Source organism: Myodes glareolus, chromosome 4 (genome assembly GCF_982192425.1).
Source record: "Myodes glareolus chromosome 4, mMyoGla1.1, whole genome shotgun sequence".
Classification (NCBI taxonomy): Eukaryota; Metazoa; Chordata; class Mammalia; order Rodentia; family Cricetidae; genus Myodes; species Myodes glareolus.
The window spans coordinates 70,066,999-70,087,267 of NC_142029.1; the positions used below are offsets into that span (position 1 = coordinate 70,066,999).

The 20,269-nt window shown below is 42.9% G+C and overlaps 1 long non-coding RNA gene across 5 annotated transcripts in view; it reads left to right on the plus strand.

Moving 5' to 3' along the window:
• Window positions 1-20,269, plus strand: part of LOC125388949 (uncharacterized) — a 247,947-nt gene that overhangs the window by 27,622 nt on the left and 200,056 nt on the right. For all 5 annotated transcript variants that reach the window (XR_015001596.2, XR_015001599.2, XR_015001600.2 and 2 more), the window contains exon 3: window positions 657-796. This is a non-coding gene — a long non-coding RNA (uncharacterized LOC125388949). The remainder of the gene's footprint in view (window positions 1-656; window positions 797-20,269) is intronic.

Below are 20,269 nucleotides of genomic sequence, written 5' to 3' on the forward strand. Positions count from 1 at the left end.
ATGATTGTTTCCTGCTCCAGACACCACTCTTTAGCATTATTGATTTCCTCTGTCTACTGAGCCAGCCAGATGCCTTTGACCTGGTTTCACCGGAGCTGTCAAAGGGCCGCCTGAGACTGTCTGGCACGGTGACTGATTCAGTATCTCTTGATGCCTGCGGATGCCTCTTTGTTCTGTCTTGAAATGATTGAGATCATTGCGGGTGGGGTCCGGAGTCTCCATCCTATGCAGCTATTTCTCCATATATTAAGAGCAGCACTCTGGCTCAGCCGCTTTTAGTCTCCCAAGGCTCCCACCGTCTCAGCGGTGGAAACAGTCTACAGCATCTTTTCCGGGAAAGTCGATCAATGCACTTTCTGAATGAAGCAAAGAGGAGTTTGAGAGGAAATTGTTTAATGTGTGCATATAAACAGAAGTGAGAGAAAGACCTAAAGGAGAAGAAAGGACACTAGACTAAGAGAAGGGATGCGAAGGTTTGCAAGATTTTATTTTCATGTCTCCTTAGAGTTGAAATTTCCCCAGAACTGCCTTGACAGATTATATAAGACAGGGAATCTGAAGGCTTTAAAAAAATCACCTTATTTTACTCATTCAAAAAACAGCTTTGAAAATTAGTCTTCTTAAACTATCCTCATGGCCAAATCCTTCTCCTCCAGATGGCTGCATTTCTCCTTCTGGATGCCACCAGATCATTCCAGCCACCTGCCAGTGTGTTGTCTCCAGACAAGGGCAGACGACCACAGAAGCTTTGAGGTCCTAAGGCTCCCTGGAGAGAAGAATAACAACCCTGGCGAAGGTAGGAGAGTCCTCCTTAGAATTTCTAGTGTTCCACAAAAGAACACGATGACCTGAGTGAGCCACAGGTAGGCGTCTGGCCCAGGGAGAAGGACCAGGCAAAGTCTGCATTGCAAAGCCGACCAGAGTGGGGGCGAGACGTGTGCTCTCAAACCCACCTCAGAAGGGGTTCAATGCTTACTTTGTGTGTTTTGTTCCATCTGTTCATCGCTCCGGCACATTTTACTTTATTTTATTTTGGTATGCGCTCCCATGAGTGCACAGAGAGGGGGTGAAGGTCAAAGTCAATGTCTTTCTCTATTGCTTTCCACCCGTTTCTTTGAAACAGGCTCTCTCTGAGCCTGGTGCTCGCTGATTGACTCACAGGCTGACAGGCTAGTGAGTTCCAGGAAACATTCCTGTCTCTGCCCTTCACGTGATGGAACAACAGGCACACAGTACCATGGCAAGATTTTTACATGGCTGTTACGGTTCTGAACGCAGGTCTTCATGGTGGCACAGCACACTCTTTACACAGAGGGCCATCTCTCAAGTCTCCCACTTTTAGTTCTGTTGGCCCCAAATCAGTCCCTCTGTCTGTTTCTCTTCCTATATGATTGTGTATTTCTCTTCTGTGGAAGCAGGATTAGTATGGCTAGGGCAATGACTCTACAATACTCTCATCTAAATTCTGAAATTCATTTCTCTTCAGAACTGGCCATACTATAAGATTGTTAACTAACCAGTGTATTAGATTCCTACAAGGGCAAAGGCAAATGGTTGGTGATGGCTTCACGATCCCGAGTCATTTTCTCTGTGTGACACCTTCATTCTGTTTTATTGCTGGCATTCCTAGTGCTAAGTCATCCTGCACATCACATGCACTGTGTTGCTTTGACTTGTTTCTATGACAACCCCAACGTTCTCTCACTGTATCAAAATTCAAATGTGTGCCTATAAATTTGAAGGGAACTACTATAAGATTCAAACACCATTGCCACACCAATCTGTATAATTACTATTGCTAGAGATAACTTCATGGATTGCTGTCTATATTTAATCCTTTCTGGGAAAGTAAAGGTATTCAATCTCTTCTCTAGGCAAGTCAGTAAACATCCTGCTTGTGGATTCATTGTCCTTAAGATGTCCCTATATGTCCCTTTGCCAGATTCATGTATTAGTTAGTATATACTCCAATGCCCAAAGATCCTAAAGTATCTAAAGATTTTTAAATTGCTCTGCCACAGAATGCCTTTTTCAATGTGCTGATTTGGGAGAGCCTGGTTCCTTTCATCACAGGGCTCAACCAAGTCTTTGTCACCCATGAGCCTGGATACCCATATAACTCGGGGCAGGCAAAAGGGGGGCTGTTAGTCAGATTCCAACAAGCAGTAGATAAAAGGAAGAGGTTAATTGGATGCACACTTTTCGATGGCCCTGCCCATGTTCAGGGCAAACTCATTTGCCTTAGGTCACTGGTGGAGGCACAGGACAGAAGTCATGAGGAGCTTACGAAGAAGGAAAACTGTCCTTCTAGTGTCCAGGAAGCAAAGAGAGGGAAGGAAGAGTTTGGGGTCCGGCTAGTCCTTTCAATGTCATGTGCCCCATGGCCTAATGACATCCCACTCAGCCTCCGTTCTTATAGGTTCTACTCCCCCCAGTAGCCCCACCCTGAGGACCAAAACCCTTAACACATGGGTCTTTCCAGGATGCTTAAGATCTAAACTGTATCAGAGAGTGTAACAGCTTAGGACACACTGTTAAAGCTTAAAAGTGAGACGCTCTGCTAGATCTAAAACCGTGAGCCAAAAACACAAGCTTTTCATTTATTAGTTGATTATCTCAGGTACTTGACTGATATCCTCCTGCTGACTGATATTTTGCAGCCATGTCTAAAGTAAATGGAGCCGAAAATGTAGTCCCTGACTGGGTAGGAGCTCCCAGTTGCTAACTCTGTATTAGAAGAGGGGGTCTCACGAGCATGTTCAGAACACAGGTATGGCACACTCACATCAGATGAAGGATTCAGCGTGGGAGGGGTGTGAAAACTATCTAAACGTGCGTGCCATGGTGCATGGCTAAGCTGAGAACCTTGAGGTGCAATGGCTCTGTGCTTGTCCAGATTGGAGGTGCATTTGACAACACATTTAAGGGCAGTTGTACTCTAGATGGATGAAGGAGATCGCTGCACAGTCATTTTAAAGCACACTTGTTACATTTTTGCAAGGGTAGGCATCTCCAGGGGATGAACCAGAGAAGACTGACTAGATACTGTGGTCCTGAGCTTAAGCCCACATTTCCCGCTTACTCTCTACTTGTCATGAGTTAGTGACTATGATGAGATCCCCCCTGAACTTTATTATCAGTTCCTTTTAATCGCCCGTCAGTTGCTCTCACTGTCAATGTGACCCACCTCCAGTGAACAAGTCACCTGCCATTTCAGCCTTTCCAAGAATGCTAAGTGGGGAAATGCCAGGATGAAAGGAAGCCCTGAACACTGTGCAAGCATTACTCAAGGGGGTATGAAAAACCCCTGAGATTGCTTCCTTTTCTACATGGACTGAGAAGATCTGTGCTCTGACCTTCTGAATCTTTCTTTGGTTTGAGCTGATACAAGTTGAGTGCTATCCCTTTTAAATACTGATGGGTGCTGTGTTATCCCTGCTAGACCTTGTGGGGATCTCTACATTTGCATTAGGAATAACTAATTACCAGTATACCAAAAGGTATCAAGACCTAGAATGTGGCATTTGTTGGTGGGCAGGGTGATGGGTAGATTTATGATAAATTAATTTGCTTATCTGATAAACAAATAAATTGAAACGGTATCCGTAAACATGTTCTGCAAAGCTATGAGAACTTCAACATAAATCAGAAAGTACATCTTTGCTCTCTGTAATTGTATAGATTAATAAGTTCTTACTTAGCAATTGTTATTTGTAATTACAGTGGTAATCAATGTTTGTGTTGATAACAATTATTAATATTTATATAGATAACCTAGTAAGAACACCTGAAGAATTTCTCAGTAGACATTTACATGAAGCACCTAACTAGCCCGTTCTGAGGAGAAACAAATTAGAATGTAATGATTACAGTGAGCATGGGCTGATACTCAGCCACAAGGAGCAAGACACACACTGAGCTGGATAAAAGGAAGACATCACCCTCAAACACTTGGAGTCTAGTTTGCAAGGTGAATTCCACAAAGGAGTGATTCACCAAAGCATGAATCTTAAAGCAGAGAAAACGGGCAGAAGAAACAGGCAGTTGCTCAAATAACTGGGTCAAAATTCCTTATCTATGAATTATTGTATATATGTATACATTTTTACAATAAAATTAACAGATTTATCTGTCAATGTTTTTTCAGGAAAAAACATGCATAGTTTGATTTGCTTTGCAGATCTTTATCTTGGTTCTGGTTGTGGCTTTTCTTCTTCCATCTGACTCTGATAATTCTTTATTTGATGTCTAGACCCCTAGTTTCTAGAGATTTATGTGGCAATAGTTGAAATGACGCCACACAAACTGTAATTTTTTTATGGGTCTTAAACTTTAAGTATATATGCTGGGAGTCCTCATTACTTCTTGCAATGTTTACCTTCCTTTCTTCTTTTTTTTGAAATTGAGACTCTATTTATTTTCAGTCAGGCTGACTGGCCTGGACCTTACTATGTAGTCTAAGCTGCTTTGAGCTTTCAGTACTCCTCCTGCCTCAGCCTCCCAAATGTCAGGATTGCAGGTGTGCACCATCATATCCAGATGATGACCCTTCTCACACCATGTTTGGTTCAGGATGACGGGAACTAATCCTGACTGCAACACGGGTCTCCGAGCTCTGCTCCTGATCCTTCTTGCATTATCTTTCTTCTTCTCCACTTAAGTCTAATGCTTGGATTTTTTTAACTGATCCACTGGTCTAAGGGTGTCGATAAGTGGCCAAGCATTTGCCTGGCATATGCAAGGTCCTGGGTTCGATTCCCTGTTCCCCAAGGGATTAAGTGAATTGACCTATTGGAGGTAAATTTGAAGTCCCTAGCTGCTAAGTAGACAGTGTTTTCTCAAACTTCCCAATTTATGTTTGTTACAGTGAGGCAATATTTGTTAAATAAGTTATTCTTTTCATTTCGTTATTTGTTTTAAAGTATGTGTGTGTGCGCGCGCATGGGTGCACACATGGGCATGCATGTATGCTGCATGCACACTTGAGCTACAGAAGACAGCTCATGGGAGTCAGTTCTCTCCTTTTGCCATGTGGGTTCTGGGGATTGAACTTGGATCATCAGACTTGACAGCAAGTGCCTATCCCAATTGAACTACGCACCTAAGTCTTAAAAAAAAAAAAACAAGTTATTTTTTCCTCTGTGTTGATTGTTTATTAGAATAGGTAATCTGAAATTTCTTATGCAAATGGGTTCCATAGCTACTTACCTTGATGGCTCTTTCCCTGAAAAGGACACAAGGTCGCCCACCAGCGACAGGTGTTTGTGAAGGATGAGCCAGGTTGAGGGTGTCTAACCATTAAGACAACCTCAGGGCAGTGTCTGAAGAGTGAGAAGAAAACTGGCCGCTGCTTTAGTAGTTCCTTTCATGTCCTGAGCTGGTAAAGCTGGTAACTTCTCACCAGGAATGAGACTTCTTAGTGAAGTCCACGTTACGGAATGATCTTTCTGCTTCCCCCAAAGATCATAGAATCACAATTCCCATTTATAAGTCAAGTTGGAAAGTCACCAAGCCCCCATTTCCCAGCAACTGATGGACTTTTCTATATGATATTCCAGCTCTGTGGGGGGTCCCTTCAGTTATAGCAATAATAAGGAAATCTTGTCATTTTATCTCTGTCTCAAGTAATTATAAGTTTCAAAAGAGCTTTGATTGGCTGATGTGAAGATCAACTAGCTAATGTGGATACTAACCAGAGTTTTAATTATAGCTGCAGCCAATTTTCCACATTTAATGTTGATGAGTCATACCAGACTGTGAGCTGCTCTGGCGGTAAGAAAGCAGCCCGAAGTTTCGAGACTTATCAGTGTCTTTAATATTCTATAGGTAGGGCAGGAAAGTCCCCCTCCCTGCCCAAGCTGGAAATGCCATGTTAGACTGAGTGTTGATTCCTTGCATGGAAGAGATTGACATGCAGGATAAAGCAATGCCGATTTTCTGATTCTTGTCTTTTTAATTTTATGTTCTTTCTTTTATTTAATTTTGAACTTTATTTCTTCCTCTTATGCTTTCCAATGGTGGCCTTTTGATTAACCATGACAATTAAAACAACCCTGGCAAGGCTTGCTCATTATTATCATAGCTATTGCTGAGCTTGGAGTCTGATCACTGGGGAGCAAACTAATAATGAATCTATCCTCACCAAATCCGGTTTGGGAGACAGGAGTGTGTGTATGTGTATGTGTGTGTGTGTGTGTGTGCGTGTGCGTGTGTGTGTGAATTATAATAACATAAATTAAACACAAATGTTCTGGAATTACTATCTCTTTTAATTTTTCTATACCACAATTTCAACATTAGCCAAGCAATGTAGAATAGACCACATGTTTGTATTTGGAAGGCTCTGCAGGTGAGTATGAAACATACCAGTCATTCATTTTTCGACTCCCGGGTATTTACTGTTTGATGGTTCAGTGTCGTACTGTCTTTGTGTCTCGTCTGGACTAAACGGTATCACGTCAGTGCCAATGGGCTAGCAGCTGCTTTCCAGCTTGCCCAGGTATCTATTTATGTAGCTGACACTTGGTAAGTGGCAGTGATAAATGATCATGTACTTCCTGGGAGCACAAGTGCCTTTCTAAAGGTCAAGTGCATTTGAGTGCTCAGTTGATGATCTGGAAAGGTGCAAACTAGCAGGCAAGGCAAGGCAAACAATAGGAAAGCTGAAAGTTCAGGAGGGAGCACGGTGACCTTGAGCCGGGAGGATGCTTCTACTTCACTGACTGTTGACTGTTTCTCAGTGTTTTGTGAACTTGGTGAACACATCTTCTTGGGACCCTTTGGGAACAGGCTCTTTTGAGAGGTCCCTTGATCCTCTGTAGCACCTTGTGTTGGGGTAAAACATAGTTTAACTTTTGGAAGGAAGGCCCTTCATTGTCCCTGACACATGTCTTTGTCAGAGACATTTTCCATAATTATCTGCTTTGCCACTTAAAAAGCCCTTTACTGACATTCACTAATGAAGTTCATGGCTCTGTGAATTGCGGTCCCTGTTTTTTAGAGCCTGGTTTATTAGCTGCAAAGAGGTCAAGGTAATTGTCCCAGAGCAGACTGCTTTGATCTAAAATGGTCCTAGACATTTCGAATGTCAGTTCTAAATGTTCGTTTCCTCACTTTTCTGGATCTAAGTTGCAATCCCTTTAGGTGTGGCTTATAGAAAAGGTTATTGATTCAATCAGTACATACTTAGTACACATGATATTTTGCCAGGGTAGTGGTTAGAGAAAATAACAAAGCCATCAAGAATCTCAGAGAGGGAGGGATGGATGGAAGGAGAAACGGGGGGAGAGAGAGAAAGAGAGAGAGAGAGAATAATCACAATATGAGATGTTTATAAAGGTAGCAGAGATGTAATTAGATACAGGGGCAGTCCCCTCCCATTTCTGCATAGTCTCAACAGCTATAGGAGCATAGTGCTTGATTTAGGTTTTGAGGCTTAGTTGGGGGGGAGATTCCAGGAAGACAAGAAAAGGAAATGACATTTTCTGTAGTGATGGTTCATAATTTCTTGCAATCTCTCCTCTCCTTTCCTAAAATGCTCCCCAGATGAGCGCTCCTGGTTGAGAAGGTTAGAACCATCCAACACTACCTCACCTTCCACCATGTGAAGGCCTGTGTTGACTCCTGTCTCCCTGTCCTCTGCAGGCTGAGAGTCTCCCCCTTGCCCAGAGAGTTTCCCCTGGAGCAGCAGCAGCCTGCTCTCCACCTCTCCTTCACTTTCAGAAAACATCCTTCTTCTAGACTACTTTCTGCTGATGTGATGAACAGCACAAATAAAAGCAGTTTGGGGAGGACGAAGCTATTTCAGTTTACAGCTCATCACCTAGGGAAGCCAAGGCAAAATCCCAAACAGGAACCCAGAGGCAGGAACTGAAGCAGAGGCCGGGAAAGAACACCACTTAGTGGCTTGCTGTCACTCAGGGTCAGCTACCTTTGTTACTGCCCAGGGGTAGTGTCACCTACAGTAGACTGGCGCCTTCTTCACCAACTAGCAATAAAAAAATGCCCCTGTGTCCACAGGCCAATTTGATACAGATGATTCTTCAACTGACAATAAAACTGATGAATGGGACAGTCTTCATTTGGTTTCGTTATGGCTTCCGTTTTAAAACAACAAAGTTGGTTTCCAATAGGGAGAAACAACCTCTGAGCTAACCACCATGCTATTCCTCATAATTGTTCATGTCAGAGCTGTTCCCCATGGGCTAGCCATCCCTTTCAGAGCACTCTCTAGAAAACTCCCTCAAATTAGGTCCTATAGCAGATTTAGGGCAGGGAGGAGCCCTTGTCAGCTCTTCTTACAGTTTTTGTACCCCCAGCACCAGACACACAGGAAGTTCTAAGTAAGTACTCATTCAATAAATAAGGGAATGGGGCTTTATAATAATTTGGGAGCCTCCTGAGGAATCTGCAGTTGGTGGCAGCTCTAGATAACAAGAGATTCTGGGTAACAAGATTTTGTATGAATAGATGTGGATGCATCTTCTAGTATGAATAGATGTGAACATTGGAAATGGTGTTCTTCAGTTTACTTTTAAATGTTTATTTTTTGTGTATGGGATTGGAGAGATGGCTTGTTGGTCAAGAGCATTTACTGTTTTCTGAAGAAGGCCTGGATTCTGTTCCTATGGTGCCTTCAAACTGTCTGTAAATCCAGTGACAGAGGATCTGCATGCATGTGATACTCTCCTCCCCCCCCAAAAGCCTATGTGAGCACATGCACGCACGTGCACACACACACACACACACACACACACACACACACACACACACACACACGGAAATAGATAAATCTAAACAATTGATTTTTATTTCTTTTAGATGTGTGTGTGTGTGTGTGTGCGGGCGCGCACGTGCGCACATGTGAATGTGGATACCCCAGGAGTCCAGAACAGGCTGTCAGATGCCCTACAGCTAGAACTGTAGGAGACTGTGAGCCACCTAATGTGGATTCTTAGAGCCAAACTCCATCCTCTGCAAGAACACAGCACATTAACTGCTAAGGACCCCTGCCCCCAGCCCAGATGTGCCTTACTGGCTTTCACTAGCCATCTGTACCTCCCCCTACTCTTTGTCTAACCCCAAGACATTCATCTATCTCTGACTCCACCCAGACCTTCCTTTTGCCTAGGCAAGGCTGAGCAACCTCTAGAAACGAGCAGCTCTTTCTTGGCCCCTGGCTCCTCATCCTTTTTCCTTCACCGTTTCCTCCAGCAAATTTTGTTCAGTGTGTTTATGTTTATGGAACATGTGTAGGTCAAAAAAATACTAATTTATTTTTTTGTGCATCTGCTCTGGCCAATCTCTACATTTGATGTGTTTGCTTTCCTGAAGTCCTTCCCCTTTAGAGACACTGTCACAGACTCTGATTCATTTGGCCAAAGCAATAGAAGGGGTGTCATAATAATATTAACACTGCAAAATTAATGACTGGCTGTGTTGTTGTATGTCTGTTCCCAGAGTCAATATATTAATTCATTATTTTATTTCATTCCCAAGTACTGCCTAATAGGACAGGCACTATTGAGCTGATTGCACTTGAATCCCAACCATACATATCAGTTGACTGGTCTGAGTTTGGATAACACTTTCCAACTCCTGGTGCATTTTCCCTTTGTCAGAGATAGAGACCTTGCAGCAGCACCTATCGCAAAGGGTGGTTGTGTGTGTGCCCGCAGTTAGATGATGCGTATAAATGCTAAGCACAGTGCCTGGCACAGAGTGCGTATTAGCAAACAGCATCTCTGTGGTATTATGAATCTTTAAAGTAAGCCTGTTGCTAAATGTATTTTAACAGATGGGCAAAGAGAGACTTAACATCTGCGTGCATGCAGCTCACCACTCTTTCCAACATTGCCTGGGTATTGGAAGTCATGCATTTGTATTGGATTAGACATAAAGACTTCAGTCAATCAGACTTGAAACATAATGAAATCTTCTGGCAAGGTGTTTGGTATGGCTTGAGGCCTTTGTCCCAGGTGGTGCGTGCCTGGCCTTCTGATCTTTCTTCCTTATTCTTATCCTCCCCACTGGACTATAGGAGCAAACTTTTCAGTTCGTAAGGGCAGAGCAGTTCCCTGCTACGGTTGATCAGGCACATCCCAGCTGCCAGCCTCCCCACCAGCTGTCCTACCCTCTACCTGCTGCCGAGTGTCCCTGGAAGAACATCCAAGTGATTTCTGTCCCTCGGAAACTTCAAAGTGCCCTCTTCTCCCTCCCTGCTTTTCCTACTGAATGCGCTACTGATTGATATAAATGGAAGAGAATGCCGGGCAGCTTCAGCCATTTGGGAGGAATGTAGGTCTATTGGAGGGGGCTGGCTCCATGACCAAGGCAGGGAGCTGACTCCCGTGCAGCAGCCAGGGACAAAGCCAGACACCCAGGCCCTGAAAGCACCCAGGAGAATCCTGATAGGCTTGGTGTGAAGTCATCAACCTCACAGCTTGGGTAGGTCCCCAGGAAGAGGCCTACCGCCTTAAGGAATGATTTCCACATTGTATAACAATCCAGCCACTGTCTCTGAGACCTTGTCAAACATAATAAAACCTCAGAGCCTCTCCTATTGCTGAAGAGCCAATCAACCTAAACTAATACTTTAATGACCACTTTTCTCAATGAGAAAACAAATTCAGAGGGGAAAAAAGAAGCGGAGAGCTGAGAAACATCTTGTCTGGTCAATGAAAAGGACAACAGAAAAAGACGTCTGGAGCCACGGCAATGGATGACGGATTACTTTGATCTGGAAAATAGATTTCCTCTGTCTCTCTCTCTGTCTCTCTCTCTGTCTCTCTCTCTGTCTCTCTCTCTGTCTCTCTCTCTCTCTGTCTCTCTCTCTCTCTCTCTCTCTCCCTGTCTCTCTCTCTCTCTCTCTCTCTCCCTCCTTTGTCCTCCAGTGCTTGTGACAGCTTTCTTTCACGGACACTTGTGCTAAAGGTCCCATGTTTGAAAAATATCCAGTTAGAGGGAATACTATTACAACGAGTGTCTATGTTTTTGCTTTGAAGACACTATCAATAAACAGAAAAGCGAGAGTTGTGCAGGATTGCTGTGGGAAGTATAGAGTATAGATTGGAAGAGGGACCACCCCTCCGCTTAGAGTATAGATTGGAAGAGGGACCACCCCTCCGCGCGATAACCCAGAGATGGAGGAACGGGCACATTTTCTAACCCTCAATGCTCAGTTCCTTTATTTAGGAAAGTGACTTTGAGAAAATGTCACCCTGGTGCATTTTCAAGTCGGGCGCTTAGTCATACTGCCGTTAATCAAAACGGAAGCGTTGTTAGTTTAGGATTTGTCTCTTGTAGGTTTAATCTGTAGCAGTTGGGGGTCTTCACGTGTGAGGAAGCTTTTCGATCAGTGACCTTTACGTTCAGCCATAGATGCAGCAGCAGAGACACTGAGCAATGAGATCCTGTATTTTCCGCGGATATTTGCCTCTCCCTTAAAGCGCCCAGTCAAGACCATCTCTACCCCGTAGGTCACCCTTGTTCCTCTCAGATCTCATCCACGGAGGAACAGTCTGCAGACAAGTATGTATCTTTACTGGGGAACTAGATGGAAAGATCTCTGGCTATTCTTTTAAAAGATTATCAAACTCTTTGTCCAGGTAACATGCCTTGTTGTCATGGCAACAAGAAGACAGCTCGTGCCTCTCTTTTTGCCTGGCTTTCCCAGATTTATTTAACACTTTCCTATCTGTTGGTGTAACTTTCAGTAATAAATGGATGTCTATTCTGCCCAAAGGTGTGTATGGGGGGGGGGGCGATTTGAAGTATAATTACTTAGTTTTAGGCATTTGAATTTCTTTTCTTCCCCAGGGGGGAAGAAAGTTGAATAAATTTCTTCACGAGTTTCTAAGTCATTTGGATTTTCCAAGATACTAATCAAGTCAGACCCTTTCTTTTCTTTATTAAGTTCAAATCTATTAAGTGCTATCTGAGCCAGTCTGGTCTGTGTTTAAGCCTGGTGGCTTCATGCGCAAGCCCCGCGGTGTCACTTTACGCATGAGAACAGCACTGGCTCAGGTGCAGAGAAGTCCGTCTCTCATTGCCACACTCACAGGTGACAGGACCAGAGCCTCCATTCAGACTCCAGACTCTGTCCCATCTCAGATATGTGGAGAGATACCATCACCAAAGATGACTTTCTTCTCTCCTACTATGGATTTAAACAGAGTCAAGACTTGACCTAGAATTTCAGCATGAGGCATTCACTTCAGACCCTGCTTAAGGTCATCCTGAGATTCTCTTGACCCCGTGGATGAGAGGCTAGAAGGGCTCAGTGGGATTCTTTAGAGATCTGGCTGTATAAGGAAATGGTTTTGGAAGGCAAAGGGATGCGCTACTTTGTCCTGCTCTCTTCTAGGAAGAGAAGGTTTCCCAAGACCCAGAGCCCACTGGGGAATGCTATGTGAACTAAACTCTACTGATCTATAGGACCAGTAAATTATGATTCCTGGGAACCTCAAATATCAAAGGCCTCTTCAGTAACTCCAAGCCTCCCTACAGGGGCAATGCTTAGTCACCACCCTGCTTCCTTGTAGGGCAATAGCTAAACAGTCACATGGGTCAGCCAGACTCATCTACAACTGCTAGAACTTGATTTCCCCACTTGAATTCTTCTTCTGACCTTCCTGGAAATCAGGTGTCCTCTCCAAACCAATATCCTCCCCACTCCCACCAGTAACTCACTTACCCCAGAGGAGAGATGGCATACTAGCTAAAAGTATGGTCTCTCAAAGCCGGTCCTTCTGGACTTGAATTTCATTTCTCTCACATCCTTAGGTACTTTGAGCAAATTAATGTACTTCTGCCACGCTGTTTCTTTTGACAGACTGGAGGAATTGCAGCATCTGTTCAGAGCGGTGGGGAAACCTGGGGTGACACACCTTATGCGCCCAGAGAACTGACATACTCAGTGATTTCACCAATTCACTTTTATCATGAGACAATCCTGAAGTCTACAGACTAAACAAAACTTACCAAACCATCTTCCTGAGATCTCCCAGACTCCAGTAGGTACCACTGCATTGTGCCTCTGAGGCCCAGTAGCTTCCTCAAACAATGGATTGATTGTTTGTCTGTCTTGAAAATCTAGGCAGGTTCCTGGAGGGTCTCTTAACGCTAAATAACAAAGAACACACCATCTGTGTGGGACATTCACCTTGAGACAGTAGTAGAAGTGAGAAAGCCAACATTGGGGTGGGACAAGTAAAATCCTTGTTAAAGTTATCTTAGGCAGAGAGGAGAGAGAGAGAGACAGAGAAAGAGAGAGAGAGAGAGAGAGAGAGAGATAGAGAGAGAGAGAGAGAAAGATTCATAGGAAAAACATGCAAGAGGACACATGGAAGACATGATGATCTAATCAAGGCAACAATGGAGTCTGACTGGTATCAAGTACAGTGCTATTAGATGATCATGTGCCAAACACACTATTATTGGTGAGCCATGTAGGGTTCAAACCACATACCAAAGCTGAGGAGACAGTGGGAGAACAAAAGTTAAGTCCTAACCTGGAACTGGGCATTGACTCAGGGCCAGATGATAAGGACAGAGATGCTGGTTGATGAATTAGATGCTCTGGAGGAGAAAGGATGGCAGACAGGTCATGGTTTTTCTACCAGATTTGAATGCTAACTCAGTTGTGTAGTGGGCCAGCAGCCATGGGTCAAAAGCTGCACCTTGCTAGGTTCAGTCTTCTGGGATCATCTCTGTAACAGTGACTCCTTCACAAGGTTCCTGTGACAACCAGAGGTGATGATGCCGGGGCGAAGCCAAAGCCAGCAGCTAGCTAGCAAGCATGGCTGTTGTTTGCTTGGTTACCAAACAGACCCTCCTTGGAAATGTAGTTTTTATTTTCCTGAGTTTGAAAGAAAATTAATGCATGTTATTTTCAGAATTGTGTAAGACATTTTCACCTATTCCTTTTGCTAATGTTACTCAGTTTTTAAAGTGTGTGCGCTCGTGTGCGTATGTACACCCGTGTAAGTGCAGTGCGTGCTCAGTGGCTACAGGGAGATTAAGCATTCTCTTACTCTCTCTTCCTTTAAGACAGGGGCTTACTGAACCTAGAGTTAGTCTGGCAGTCAGCAAGCCTCAGTGATCCTCCTGTCTTCCTCCTCACAGCACTGGAGCTACAAAACGATGAATTGCTTTTAATTTGGGTGCTGGACAGTCAAATTCAGGTCCTCTTTTTTTCCATAGAAATAATTCTGACTCAGTGAGCCTCCCCAGACCTCTACAATATTCAAATTTTTAGCCGATCGGTAGGTATTTGCATGAACTGCAGCTTAGAATTGCAACAAAGGATTATTGTACTTCATTCATTCCTCAGTGAGGTGAGGTGGGCTGTGTAGGTGTGTTTATACCCATTCTTCAGGTGTGTCAACTGAGTCATGGAGAAAACTTTTTCAATGTTATGTAGTTAATGGATGCGGATACCACTATGTGCTTAGTATTTCCCCTTCTTTACAAATAGACAGAGATGTTCTCTTGTAGGATGAGTGGTGAGCTGCATCCTGCCACCCAGCTAGCTTATACCCAAAATAACCACACAGAAATTGTATTCATTTAAATACTGCCTGGCCCATTATCTCCAGCCCCTTATTGGCTAACTCTCACATATTAGCTTAACCCATCTTCATTAATGTGTATCACTACTTGACTGTGGCTTACCGGCATGAGTCTAACCAGCATCCGTCTAGGGCAGGAAAATCATGCCACACTGCCTTTTTCCTCTCAGAATTCAGTTCTCTTTTCCACGTCTACCTAAGCTCTTCACTACCAAAAGGCCAAGGCAGTTTCTTTATTCAACCAATGAAAGCAACACAAATACAGAAGGACCTTCTACACCAATGTTCACTATCCAGGTCACCAAAGTCCTCTTCCCCAAACCCACCCAGTCTTTTTGGAGCATGTTTCCATTGTGTTTCAAATCATCACCATGTGAAAACTCAGGAAATAAAGGATGCAAAAGGCACCCCAAGCCATCACTGTGTCCAAAGGATAACGTAAGAGGAATGGGAAAAAGTAACTAATGTGCTGGGTACATGTCTCTCAAGTATCAAACCTCTGCTGTTTCAAGTAGACAGGGATGATGGGACTTTAAATTTGCTGCCCTTGCTCCTAAGTAGGGCATGGGCATGCTGCATACAAGACATATTATGGCTTATTGCAGAGTTTTTGGTTATTTTTTTTCTCAGAGAGTTGAGGTCTTTACAAACAAGCTTCTAGTTCAGATTACTCTGCTCCACTGAGTGATTCTAGCCAAAGCCTTGTCTGCCCACTGACTTCAGCAAGAAGTCTTTTTGTAAGCCTTTGAAGGACCAAGCCTGGTGGCAACAGCCATTTATCATAAAAAAAAAAAAGCACTGGTTCCAATGTGGGAACTAAGCAGCACCCACATTGAAGCTACTTCAGGAACTTTTCAGTCTTGCTTTTAGAATTCAGGCAATGATGCATTTTAACTCTGTCTTGAAGCAAATACAGCAAAAGATCAAAAGCTCAAGTGTGCTTAGCTTCCGATGGTCTCTGAGGTACGGAAACGAGTGAGAAGCACACCTGCCATTGTGTTCGTTTTATCTGGGCCCAAGATGTTTATAATCCCTAACACTAGGAGGATTATCAAAGTTACTTTAGTAAAACTCCAAAACGTCAGTTATTGTTTGGAAAAAAAATTTCAGAAATGATTTGAAATCTACAGTTTATAGCAAGAACATTTCTGCTTATATTATGACTGCTCTATCGATCTCAAACTACAAATCTGAGAGTTTATGTTCCAGTTTGTTGTGAGGATGACGCTGGCTTTCTTAGATTTTTTTGTATATCTCTTCATAACACGTGGTCCAAGGTGACAAAACAACAGAACAATAGAACTGGAAAGGACCACACAGGATGGAAAGCACGGATGATGTGGTAGCTTCCTGCTAAAGAAGACACGTTACAAATCACAGTCCAAATGGGTCCAGGGTCCTTGGGTTTAAGAACTACCACTCACACACTGTGACTGCACAGTTTGTTCCCATTTGGGGATCTCATGATGATGCCTCCAAGTGGTCATCTTCATATTTCAAGGCTGATGATGCATCTGTTTACATACTTGCTGATGTATCTGGGGAAACTTGATCCAGTCCTAAGACTCTGGTCACCAGGCAGTGCCCACAGACCTTAATGGATTGTCTTTAGAGAACACAGGAAATACATCTATTTGGTGGTACACTATAAAGTTTGCTATCCTTGCACATCCTGACTATCTTTTAATGTTCCTAAATTTGTACAACGTGCCTTAAAGGCCATGGGGTGAGTTTATGACTTAAAATGAAATCAGGATCTCAGAGAAGATAGATCAGAGGACAATTTAGGCAGACGTTACTCACAGGCAGTGAGAATGACTTTTCTGTGCACAAAGCTTGGAGGAGAAAGTGTACTGTTATATCAGAAACAACCTCTACAGTGTCTGTGCTTTATTCGCGCCATTGAATGCATTCAAATGAGAGCACTAACCGATGCCATGTCCACCGGGGTATGAGGATTATGGCACTGAAAAAATACTCTCAATGAGCAAAACACAGTTGACATATTGAGCTTATCTACCAAAGGCTCCTTTATCCTTGGGAGAGGGTCGAAAAATCTTAATAGACATAAGTTGAAGACTTTAAAAACCTATCCAGAGAGGCAAAGATAGACAGCTCCCTAAGACTTACGGCATCTAACCCAATGCACTCGGTGAGTTCTAGGCCAGTGAGCGACCTTGTCTTGAAAGAATGTGGGTGGCATTTGAAGAATGACATCCCACAGTTGTCGTCTGGCTTCCACATACATGTATGTGCAAATGTTCGTTTGTACACATGTGCAATACATAATCCAATTAAATAAAATATATTCATAAGAGGCATTCAAGGTATCTTCCAGACCCAACTTTACTAGTGTGTCAAAGCATTTTAAGATGTTTAATTCTATGCCAGAATCCTACTGAAAACTAACAGCACCAAATTCTTTGCTACTAATATATCCAGGGAGGGATCAGGGAAATCATCACCTTCATCTGTGTGTCCTCTGATGTCCCCACCAGGCTCCAGTGACATTCCCAGTCCAGTGGCCACGCAGATGGCCCTGGGTAACCTAAATGTGTTATTAACATAAACCCCAAGTCATAAACCTGAGAAAAGGACAAGCAGGGATGAGAGGGACAGAGAATATGAGGGGAAAAGAACAAAGAAGACATTGTATACATGTATGGGTTTTTAAATATCAAAGTTAATCAATTTCAAAGGAAGAAAAAAATAATTTGCAAAGGCATTAGGCAGCTAAAAAAGTCAAGGTCGAACAAGCTAAGTAATGAAGTTTGGCCTCATTCACAATTCTCTCACTAACTAGCTACTGCTCAAGCGTTTTCACAACGTTTTGTAGGTAAATACTTCCACAAGGATGTTGAAAATGCTTTCCAAAAGTGCATCAAATCCTGATACAAGGATTCTTATGCTACAGAAAAAAACAAATCTATTTCTCATTGGTAGAAATTTATTGATTGCATTGGTTCTTATTTTGCTTTTTAAAAGGGCACAGCACTGAGGCCGTGCGCTATCTTTCCATTGTTTAGCTATTGACAACATAATAGTGCTTAATGTGAAATATTACTAGATTCTAGCAAGAAATATTGTTAAAATTAACTTCATTTAAATTAATTTAGACAATGGGATATTACTAATAATCTAAAGGCTCTCTCCTTTGAAAATACTCAACATCTATTTGAGTATTTATGTAGGTATTAATTAGTTTCAAATTAACACGAAGTTCCTACTTTTGACTTACTACAATCCTCTTTGGGCATTGTACTTTAAATGTTCCTATTCCTGAAACAGACAAGGGAATCTGTGTCTATTCACATATCTGCAAATTTTAACCAACTCTGCCATCAAAACTTATCTCCAATCCTTTCGTTCTCTCTTGCCGTAATGATACCCACCTGATCCCTGGTTTAAATCATCACTAGCTTTCACCCAATCAACTTTATGGATTCTAGGAGTAAACTCTTCTACTAGGTGACCTCCTCACTTGCTAACTGGCATTTTTACTTGCCAGTCAGAAAACCATTTTTCACGTCATGGCCAAAGCTACATTTCTCAAGGATTATTAAATCTTGTCAGTGTTCTTCTAAAATCTCGTCTTCATATTGAGGATAAGACGTGGCTTCTTTTGGTCCCCAAAAGTGCACAGCACTCATAGTTTGATGACAGCCACCATCATGGGTCTCCTAAGACCCACCTAACACACTTGGAAACTTGGTGGAATCTCAGTGATCAAATGGCCCAAAGAGAATGGGCTAGGCAGAGGACAATAAAATCAATGTGGGAATAGGGTCAAATCTCAGCATCCAGCAGGCTTGGGAAATTGCATCCAATGCCTTGCCTGTGTCCTCAGAGGATCAAATGGGAAGAGTTACATAAGTAGTAAGAGTACTCCCCAGGCTACTGGCTCCATGTAAGTTTTTGGCCCACATACACCAAGGGTTGGGTTCAGCAAAGCCTTGTATTTGATGATTTTTTGGCCCCTCTACTGGGGACCTCCAGGATTCAAGGTCTGTTTGGAAGCTTGGGTCATCTGTCCTTGTTTTCTCTGCTGGGAGCCCAATCACTTCTCATGTCCTCTTCACTTTAGACTGTGTTGCTAGGGCTTCAGCAAGTACTAACAGTGCAAAGAAAGACAAACCCACCGGTTAAGATTTCTTTACAATGAAATGCCATGTCTAATCACAGCTAGGTCGTTGTTCACTCATTTGTGTTGGGGAAGATTTTTAATTTTGTTTTCATTCTTTTATGCCATCTAATTTTCTTTTGGGTTAAGGATCAGCATTCACATGAACTTAGAGTGTGCCCCCTCCCCATTGTTTCTCTGAACTACCTCTGCTCCCTTGTACAAGTCCCCTCTTTACGTTTATCCCTTCTCTTCTCTTTTTCAGAATTTGACTTTTGCATTCTTTTAGATCAAATCTAGATTCTTTATTATTCTCTCTCTCTCTCTCTCTCTCTCTCTCTCTCTCTCTCTCCCTCTTTTTTTTTTTTTGGTCTGGGATATAGACAAGCTTCCTCTACATTTTGATTCCCTGTTTTTGGCTTAGAAAGAAATTAAACTGTCAGACAAACCAACCAACCAACCAACCAACAAAAGCCCTCTAAAGAATGAAAGACAATTGCTCTTCAAATCTTTATTTCCTACTGCAGAGAAAGACACGAGCATTCCTTGGGAAGGTGTGCTAGATGTCCTTCAAGGGACATCCTGTTGTCATGGAGTCTGACATCGAGTTGGGAATAGTGAAAGGTGAGAGCGGATAACATATCAGAGAAAACTGGAGGCTTCATTGCCTTGAGGGAAAAAGGCTCCAACCTTGGCTCTCTTTTCTAATCAAGTGGAAGCAGAGACAAAGAAGGGCAAGTCAGGAAGCTTTTTCAGCTGTCCACAATAAACACAGAAACTAGAAAGCAGCAGTGGGACCTTGGTGAAGGTTGTAAGTTACAGAAGTGGCCTTCTTGGACATTACTGCGAGACAGGAAAGAGGGTCACCTGACTAACTGGTGCCAGCAGTGCAGGTGGATGGGCTTCACAAAAGCTAGAATAAAAGTGCCTAATAGGAGAAGGGAAACTGTACGGAAACTCATGTGGACCCGGATCAGTAGTCACACTGAGCATCCTCTGGACCTATGTAAACAGACACTCTCATCTTTCTTGTCCTGTATCCAGTGTGAAAAGACTTGGCAGCACCCTTCCTAAGGACAAGGAAATAGGACAGTGACTCTGGGGTGAAGGGTAGAAAGTCTTGAGGACGTTAGAAACATCCTTTCATCCTTTGGCAGCTTGCATTGACACTGTTGTTCAACAACGAAGATGATGCGCATTACTGACCATAGAGTTTTATTTTGTTTTTTTTTTTTTTACAAAGATGGACATTTAAAAACCCAAACCCTGCTACACTAAGGTAGCCCTCTTCAGTGAGTATAGTGAGTAGTGACTTGTGGCTATTGCAATGGAGCCACTGAATTTTAAATTTTATTTCATTTTAATTAATTTTAATATCCCTAGCTAGGGGCTACCATTTTGGATTATACAAGTTAACAGTATAGTGCAGTATTTAAAACAGGGAGGAGACTGACCACTGTTCATTGACTGACAGAATAAAATGCCATGGCAGATGACCAAAGACAAAACGAAGTAAGCCAAGCCTTTTGGCTGTTATGTATAAGCCCTGAGTTTGGGAGGCTGAAGCAGGAAGATTAGG